Raw genomic sequence first — 9,795 nt, 5'->3', positions numbered from 1 at the left:
GTATTGAATCGAGAAAGTGAGATATAACTCTTTGATATACTTTTATTAAGATTGAGTCTAACTGACTAGTTGATTCTCTTAAAAGTGTATTGGAGTTAGTCCATATAGATTGCTAAGAGAAATATTGGGTGTGGTTGTTAGACCCCCGCTATTTCAATTGGTATCAGAGCAGGCAAACACGTTTAAAGACCTTATAAGTCTGTGTTTGTAGCAATCTGACTCCATGGACAAGAGTACTATCTTTGATTAACGTATCACCAGAAATAAAAGTTTTGTCTCTATTGTATCTATTAAAGAGGAAGATTCGTTAACCTCAAATATAGACGAATCTAGTGTTCTGACGAGACAGACAGACACTGACGTGTGTTATTCCGATTGCCCTTCAAAAGAGTCTATCTCTACTGATAAAATGGAAATAACTGAAGAGAATGAACTGATTCTAAATCTTGTTAGAATCCAAGTTGATAGATTTAATCGGTTGAAAAACCATGTCAATGTTCTTTTTGGTGTAGTAAAAGACCGTGACTCCAAAAATGCTGAAGTTGAATCTTCACGTATCTTACTCGAGGCAAGCCTCAAAAAGGATGCATTTAAAATTGAACATCGCTTGAGTAAACTCTCGATTCAAGTATGTTCAAGAAAGTCCTATATACTATCTACTTCTGTCATAACTGAAAGAGTCCCAGTTTCAGAAGAAAAACCGGAATCCCTTCCTATTGGAAAAGATGTGTTAGTCGCCTCCTCTAATTAAGGTTGTTCCACATCACATGGAAGGAAGAAATATCCAAACGAGGTTGTTAAGACTGCACTATCTAATCACTATAGTGATCAGAAAGTATGTTTCTTTTGCAAGGCAAAAGATTCTGTTAAACAAAAGGGAATCTCTAGGTTGAATAAAAATTCCTTTGTTCAACTTAAACACACCTTAGATTTAATTCTCAAAGGTGTAACTGACATTCGTATGTCTAAACCAATTGGTTTCGTACTTACCCTCTGTATGCTACCAGGAAAGTCAGCTCAATGAGTTCCTCGAATAATCAGAAGCAGAACACACGTCTTAACAAAAATCGTCTAAGGAAAGATCAAGTCTTTTCTTCTGATAAAAGAGGAGATAACATTACCTTTTATGTGAACAAAATTCCAGGAGCAAGGAGAAAAAATGATATGAGAAATAACCTGAAGGAGATAATAGAAGGTTTTAAAGAAATTGTCAAGAGGTTGTCAACCTCCTCAAGTCAAAATTCTTCTGGTAAGAACTCAAACTATTTCTCGTATTTTGATGACAGTAAGTTTTATGATAATTTTTCACGTCAAAAGAGATTCTTTCCTAGACTTTAAAGGAAAAAGAAACTCAACCATGAACTTCGTTCATTTAATGAGCTGAGAGCTCATCCTTGTGATAATTAATCACAAGGGATGAGAACTTACTCATAAAAATATTGTTGGGTAAGTTGTATTAATAATCAGGTATACTTCTGTCAAAATTATTTTCTGTTAGTTGAGTTATTTTCTTATCGTTTATAGCAAAACTATTGTCTACATACAACTTTGCTTAAGTATTAGATGTGTCTAAAGAGGTTCTTCGTTTTGCCTTCTCGTTTTCGAAGAAGTTTTTCTTTGCAACTATGTTTCCTGCTACTCTTGTGCTCTAAAATTGTTTCTCTACTGAGATATAAAATTTATTGAGCTAAAACTTCTTGTGATAATTTTCACATAGAAGAAATTATGTCTTGTCGTAAAAAATACGACCGGCTGCGTACCTTTGTTGTTGGGTCAAGATTGTGTTCGTACGAGTACCCGTGTTACTGTCACGAATCAATTTTTAGAAACCCTAAAAGGTACCTTCCCTAAGAAACCATTTAAATACCAAAACCCTTGAGTCTCGTACGCATACTCTGGGATTATTTTTGTGGTTTGTCAAGAATGTCTTCTTCTAATTCTAGCGGTTTTGCAAAAGGTTTTCTTGACAAAGGTATTGGTTTCGAGTCCAAGGGAAGGAAGAAAAGAACCCTAGTAGAAGATGATCATCCCAATGCCTCATGTTACTATGCCTATACACATCAGGATGTTGAGAATGAGGATACGGTTTCTGCTGAAGTGGTTCATGATTTTCTTAGATATTTTTAGAAAGCAAAATTGCAGCTCGTTGATACTTTGAAGAGTCTTGATGTGTTAAGAACTGAGTTGAAAAAGGTTACTTCTGAACTTGGTCTCATAAAGACACATGTTAAAGATCTTCTCAATAAGGATATCTTCTCTGAAGAAGCAGTAGATGTTTTCAATCACAAGCTCAAATACGTGAAGGCTCGTGAGGATTCCGAATCATCTATTTGATTTCAGTTCGTGTTCGATTTTAATGGTTTAAGTGTCTGTTCTTGTTCTTTAGCTTGTTGATTATATTTTTTCTAGGAAATCTTCTGATGAGAATTTTATTTCTGGTGCTTTAGGAAGAATAACTAGTTTTCGGAATAGCTATTATTGTGATTACACATAGCTATGTCCAATGTTTTCATCTTCATTGTTTTAGGTTTATTTGTTTAAATTCTAAAAATTGTTTGGAAGATGATTTTTGCAGTATTAATCTTCATGGTTTTATATATTGCAATTTATTGTGGGATATGTGTGTTTGCGTCCGTGAACTATGATTGTCCCATACTTTGTCAAAAGTTAAGTCTTTCACATGTCGATATGCAAGTATTGATAAAAGAATGAATGAACTTTTGACATTACGAAAGTTAAAGCCTTTTATGTCATATTTTGATGGAAGAAAGGATAAAACTTTTGTTTACGAGGATTATGTCTATTGTATGTCATTATGCAAATAGTGATGGAAAATAGGTGTTGATGGTGGTTTTTAGTTCATGGCGAAAACTGTAAAAGTCTATCTACCTGACCCGGCATCAAATATAGTAGACATTGATATGTCTATATTCCGCAGGGAATTTGGAGAATATATCAAAATACGATGAGTGCCTATGTCTCTCTTCATATTATATTTAAACTCAAGCTCCTAGATGAATTATTCACTAGTATAGAGCTTAATGAGTATATAAGCTCCTAGCTGCATTACTCACTAATGCCGGAGCCTGCAGAGTATTTTTCCTATGCTATGTTCCCCGGCCGAACCCTTAATATTAATATGGCATGATACTTTGTGTTCACTCGCAGCAGAGTAGCACGAATTTCCAAGTATCGAGGTTAAGGTCCTTGCATAAAAGTACTCAATCAGAAAGCATATTGCTCTCTGGCAATAAACTTAAAGAACTCTGTGTCAACATATAGAATTCAATCAATTTTGTGATAATTCACAAAATTCAAATATTACCCTGACTAATTTGCAAAAATTAGGGTTTTGTGCCTTGCACAATATATTAGACCCCGTTGGTCGAAATTAAGCTTAGGCAAACTAAGCAATTAATCCGCCATGGATTGGTAGATGCAAAATCCTACCCAAAATCAGAAAGGAGCTGTGGAATAGGAGCAGCGGTAGAGGGAGGTGTGGCCATACCTTAGGCCAGCCGGTGCCAATTGCAATTGGCCACGCCCCATTTTTCCCGACCGTCCCTATTTCCTGTCGACCAATCAGGTCGCCTTAAACCCGCCACACGCTGGCTGGGCCCATACTTTCCGGCCCTATTTCCCATCGACCAATCAGGTCGCTTCAAATCCGCCACACGCACACTATAAGTGTGACCACGTCCATGCTTAACCGGCCCTCTTATATTAACCAATCAGGTTGCTCCAAACTTGCCACAGTGTTAAAAGAGGCAAATTGCGCCAAATGGTCACAAAGCCATTGGTTTTCCAAAAACCGCGCCAATGCACTAAACGAACATGGCAAACGTGCCATGTTGGGCCAATGTGATGAACGACATGCCAACATGCCACTCCACCGCGCCAAACGTGCCACTTTGTGGCAGCATGCCAAAACATGCCAACGTGCCATAAATAGCGCGCCTACGTACTAACCTATCTCATGTTCGTGGCCAACGCCATGATGTGCTTAAATTAGGGTTTTCTAGTCAGAATCACGACTCTGCTTTAGGCGCATTAACCAAAACCCTAATTTCCATTGTGTATCAAATTACGCCACTTTGGGACCCATAACATGCCACGAGCCATGTGGGACCAGGAAACCCTACAAACGGCGCCATGTTATGGCCGCTCATATACGCTCTTGCTCCTATGACCATCCCCACGTTTTGGCTTCACCATTATTTCTCTGACGTGGCCATGGCGCCGTTTGCACAAAAAACGTCACCATGCCGCCAAGCCCTAATTTTGGCCACGACGCCAAATCCTAGCTTGGCCATGCCGCCAAGCCCTAATTTTGTCCACGACTCCAAATTCTATCTTATCCATGCCGACAAGCCCTAATTTTTTCCACGGCGCCAAATCCTAGCTTGGTCATGCCGCCAAGCCCTAATTTTAGCCACGAAGCCAAATTCTAGCCTTGGACATGCGGCCAAGCCCTAACTTCGGCCACGACGCCAAAATCTTAGCTTTGGCCATGCCACCATGTCACTGGCATGTGCCAATGGCTCCATTATGCTATTAAAAGATGCCAACAGAATGTGGCCATAATCAGTGGCCACCCTTCTCATGAGCTACAGTCTCAACCTTACAAATTCGCTACCGAATTGACAAGCATGTGGAAAGTCTTAGGCAACCATTCAAGGAAATCCTAAATAGCATCACGTGTTATTTTCCTACGACAAGTCTTCTGACTTTGACTTGCCACACATAGCAAACTGCTACACGTTTTCCACGAAAACACTCGAGACATCAAACATGTCACAAATTGGGGGATACTCTTCAGGGTATTGGTATGGTGGTTTACAGCGTGCGGCGTGCAACACGCCCATTACAATAAAGTGTCAGAAAGAAAGGCAGTTAGTGGCGGCAAGAAATAGTGGGTGTAAACTAACCAGTCTCCTTCATAGTGGGAACATGGTCTCTGGCATTTACACATTACCCCACATCTCCATCACTCAATCATTCCCACTTTCTACGAGATCAGGATGCGTTCAATATGACTTGTATAAATAGGTTTCTACCTATTCAACCAAAAACAAGTTTTGGTTAGAACAACAACACGATATCCATAAAAATACAAAAGAACTGATAGCTTACATTCCGCAAGCCAGTTCCAAATTCTGATACAAGTCATAAAATATCCGCACCTTCAGAATTAACCATTCTGGTCTCAACACCTTCTTCGCTTCCCTCCCTAAGACCAACCCTTCTCCTTCACTTTGTGACCAAAGCAAGACTAGAACGACCATTTATTGGTTTAGGCCAGGATTGTACAGATTGATCTCTCGAATCTAAAGTACTCCCGTGTGGTGCATTTGTTTTAGGTTTAGACTTGTTTCTCATCCACACACCCAAATTTACCAAAACCAGCAGAAATAGTTTTCACCCACAAACAATAAGATGAATTCTTGTCTATTCCGCAGTATTGATCTTCCTGATCCATATTTTTTATGTATATAATGTGCGTCTCCGTAAGTTCTCTTATGTTGAGCATTTCTGTTTAAGTTAATCGTGGGTTTTCTTGTGGTTAATTTAATTGAGTATTTTTGGATTCAAATTCATATTCGTATGTGATTTGTTATGTCCAAATAAATCCTTCTTTTATTGTGAAAATAAGGTCGCTCTTGTTGTTCTTTCGGGAATGAAATTTTATGGGGGAGAGTTCTTAATTGAACTTGTACTTAATTGCCAAATATTTGTGGGGAGTGCGGCTGTGGAATATTATAGGGGTTATCTTGTATCTTTATAAACTCCTTGATGAAAGCATCTAGCTTCGGCTACGTGATTGCATCTAAAAAGTTGATATGTGTTTTCTTTTGGTCATGAAATGTCTCTATGGAAATTTCATTAGGATCCCACTAGTTTTCATACCTTTGCCAATTTTATTGACAAAAAGGGGGAGAATTAATGTGTAGTTCACACTACAAATACATATGATTTTCGGATCATTATGTAAGGGGGAGTGGTTTCCATGTGAGATGGATTATTGACTAAGGGGGAGTGATACATATCACCATAGTATTGTTGTCAAAGTTGTGATAAATTGAAATTTGATGCTGTGTAATAATACTATGACACTGTGTAACAATGGTTGAGAATTCTTGTTTTATCATTGTTATAGATACGGATTTTCAACAACGATGATACTAAACTTACAACCTTTGGAATCATTGGAGTACTTGGAAGTGACGAAGATTTCGAGTAATGTTGAAGAACCAAGGAGATCAGACATATGGAAGAGAAGCTACAAAAGTTTGTTTATATTCCATACGTATTGATAGTTTTGTCACTAAAATTGACAAAGAGGGAGATTGTTAGTGAACTGCTCGGTCGAACTCTCATGCATTGCTATCTCAAGCATGTTTGTCAATGTTAGTGATCAAAACTATAAGTCTTGATTTCTAGTCTACTTATAGTTAAGTCTCGGACTAGGATAGAAAATGTAGTTGAGCTCAAGACTCCATGGCGATCATCATACAAAGACGAAAGAACTACTCAAGGAACTGGTGGAATTTCATCGACTAAAGGTATGTGGAGACTTGAACTAATCTATCACTCAAAAGTCTATCTACTCTATCTATTATCTTGAGACAAAAGTCGTATTGCTATATAGACTTTGATTATACACATTTCCTATTTCGAGCCGAGTTTATCTCGCTTATCTATTTCTCGAAATATGTGTTGGTAAGCTTTCTCTTTGGCCAAGTTCATCTTTACTAGTGAAAAAAGTCATATTAAGTTTCAATTACTTGAAAATTGCTTTGACAAAAAATGGTTTGTGAACAACAACTATATAACGTACTCTAAGAATGTTTCAATGATTGAAATGAGAGTTTAGAATATATAACCTTGGAAGGATATAAACATTTTGTAGTAACTCATACGTGTGTAAGTCCTTATTCCTTGAACCAAAGTATGTGTACTTTGCTGCTCAGGAAAACCGGAACTAAAGTCCGCGTACTGTCGGAAGTTCACATCCCGTGAATTTCTGCTGGAGTTTGTGAACTTAAAACAAATTTATTCCGGGTACTTAAGTCCGCGTACCATTATGCGCACTTGGTTGGTTATTTTCTTAAAACGATTATTCGTGAACTTAAACTTATATAAACTAAGGAATGCATATTTGCAAACCGTGGTTATCAAGTTCATGAAGCGATTCGAGTGAATCAAATCGTTTTTGCTTCGATTGTGTCTTGTATATTTCTATAAGATCTAAGCAATTGAACAACCCTCTAACTAGTTCATTTGAGTCATTTGAACTAGTTGTGGTAAAGAAGAATATGGTTGATATGAAAGTGGTCATATGGATAACCATTCGGTTAACTACTGTTGAACCAACTAAGTGTACATGTTTGGGTACGGTTACACAAACCTAAATAAACGTGCATTTCATTTGTGTGTAACAAGCTCTAACGGTTGAAATATATTAGCTTGAATCTAATCAAGTTTTCATCTAACTGTGAATATTGAATGTTTTGTTACCAAGATAACATTGATTGCAAACTCTGATTTGAAAGTCTATATAAAGGAGAACTCTAGCAACTGGGAAACCTAATCCCCACACCTTCTGTGTGATACTAGTTGTATTAGTGTTAAGTGCATATTTTGCATATATTTAGTGTCGATCCATGCTAGTAATTGCTTATATTCTTGCAAATTATTGTATATTACGTTTCTTTTTCTCTATTTGTGTTTTATTAGGTGAATCATCCAAAAGAAGTGAATTTGCACTTTATTGTGCAATAAAAGAAGCTAGCTACAAATGGAGAAAAGCCAAATACCAAGTGGAACCCATTCGAACCTAGGAGTCCTTTCTATCACATTGAAGAGGACGAAAATGCAAAACCAACATCGAAAGAATGGAGTCAATCCAATATTGTATGAAGAAGTTATGGGCGAAACAAGAATGAGGCTGGATAAGGAAGATGTCTAAGGGGCAAACACATCTTTTACTTGGGGGAAACCAGGAATTCAAATGATGATAACAACACCAGTTATTTTACTCAGGGACACCACCTTTCTTCCTCATTCAACAGCGATGAAAACCAGGGTTCTTTTTCACGGCAAGCAGAAACTCGAGCTGGGAAATATGGTGATTGTTGGTGAAGCTAAATGAAGCTGTGGCTCGACAGGAAGGAAGATTCAGATGGAGCTGTTGATATGGCTGGTGCTGGCAGTAGACAATGAAGACCATGGAGCTCGGGAATGGTTGTATGGTGTTGAATGGGTTTTAACTCGATGATCGAATGGAGTTGAATGTGTTGGTTCTTGTTGATGTCAATGAAACTCAAGAAAGAATCCGTGATAAGATGGAGCGGCGTATGATGGCAGCAACGGTGTGATGACTGCTGCCATTGAAGAGAGCTGAGATGATGGGTTGGCTACGAAACAGAGGATGAGAACGAGATTGGGTTTGGCTGGAAAAGTTAGAACGACTGGGGATGATCAGAGATGGAGGTAATAAGGAAAAGCTCGAGTTTGGAGTAATGGCATTGATTAATGGCAGTATTGCTTGGAGTTTGAGAAGAAGACTGTGATGCTATTGCTTGCAGTATGCATGGTAGCGATGGAATATGAAGCTGCAATGGAGATTCAGGGAAATGATGATGCTCGAGCCTGAGATGGAGTTTTCCGTGGTTATGAAGAAGGAAAGAAATAGTAAAACTTACAGGAGATGTCTCGACTGGGAAGTCTTAGCCGTGATAGAAAGAAAGAAAATAAGAGAAACATCCAGGAGATGTTTCATACGGAAAACCTAGCCGTGATAGAAAATGAGAAAACTAAAAAAAGATCCAGGAGAGTTTACGGCTAGAAGTCCCAGACGTAGAAGAAAAGAAGAAAAGAAGAAAAACAGAAAAAAAACTTACAGGAAGACTTACATATGGAATAACCTGGCCGTGATAAAATAAAGTGAATAGGCTGTCAGTTCTGGAAGACTGACAAGCTAAATGAAGTTAAGAGTTGATTTGGGCTGGGCTGTACTGTTCATGCGAAGCCCATGAAGACTGTGTGGATGTGAGTGGTTGTTTTACACGAGTTTAATTGGCAAGGTTTTTGGCTAGTTTTTAGTAACCATTTGACACGGGATTCAAGGCATGGGCATAACTACAATCTGGGTACTATAAAAGAAGCTCTTCTAATATTTTTGAGATATCTTTTAATCTTTTATCAAGTTTGGAGAGGAGAAACACCAACGGAGGCAAAAGCTAGGGTTTCAGAGCAGTTCTCATCAATCATAACGATATGTCTTTACTTCTCTTATATGTTTAACATGGATGCTTCTACATCCATGATTACCTAAATACCATATTGATTGAGGATGAATTCTAAGTTCTAGACAAGATTTGAGTTATTATATTAATCTATTTTGAAGTTCTTCTCATATGATTATCGTTTGTTCATACTAAAAAGAATGTTTATGATTGATTGATCGTTTAGGTGGCCAACTGAATTGATTAGTTGATTTAATATAATGCTAGTATCGAGTTAGGAGATAAGTAATCGTCAAATAATTCATACACAAGTAGAAAACACAAGACCTTGCAGAGGGATTCTGTGGAGCAATTGTGTGTATAAACAACACTAAAAAGTGGACCTTGATCTAAGAGTCTAACTAGTAGGACCAACCTATAAATTCATAAAGCTTAAAGCATTCGATTGGATTACACCTTGAGTGATATACTACTTGGTGGTTCAGTTGAATAGAATATGGTAGTCGAGAACTTCCGTGTCCAGTGACTTAAGGGATTTCGGGGATAA

The sequence above is a fragment of the Papaver somniferum genome, chromosome 2, assembly GCF_003573695.1.
Source record: "Papaver somniferum cultivar HN1 chromosome 2, ASM357369v1, whole genome shotgun sequence".
Lineage (NCBI taxonomy): Eukaryota > Viridiplantae > Streptophyta > Magnoliopsida > Ranunculales > Papaveraceae > Papaver > Papaver somniferum.
Note: the sequence above shows the minus strand (reverse complement) of the source record.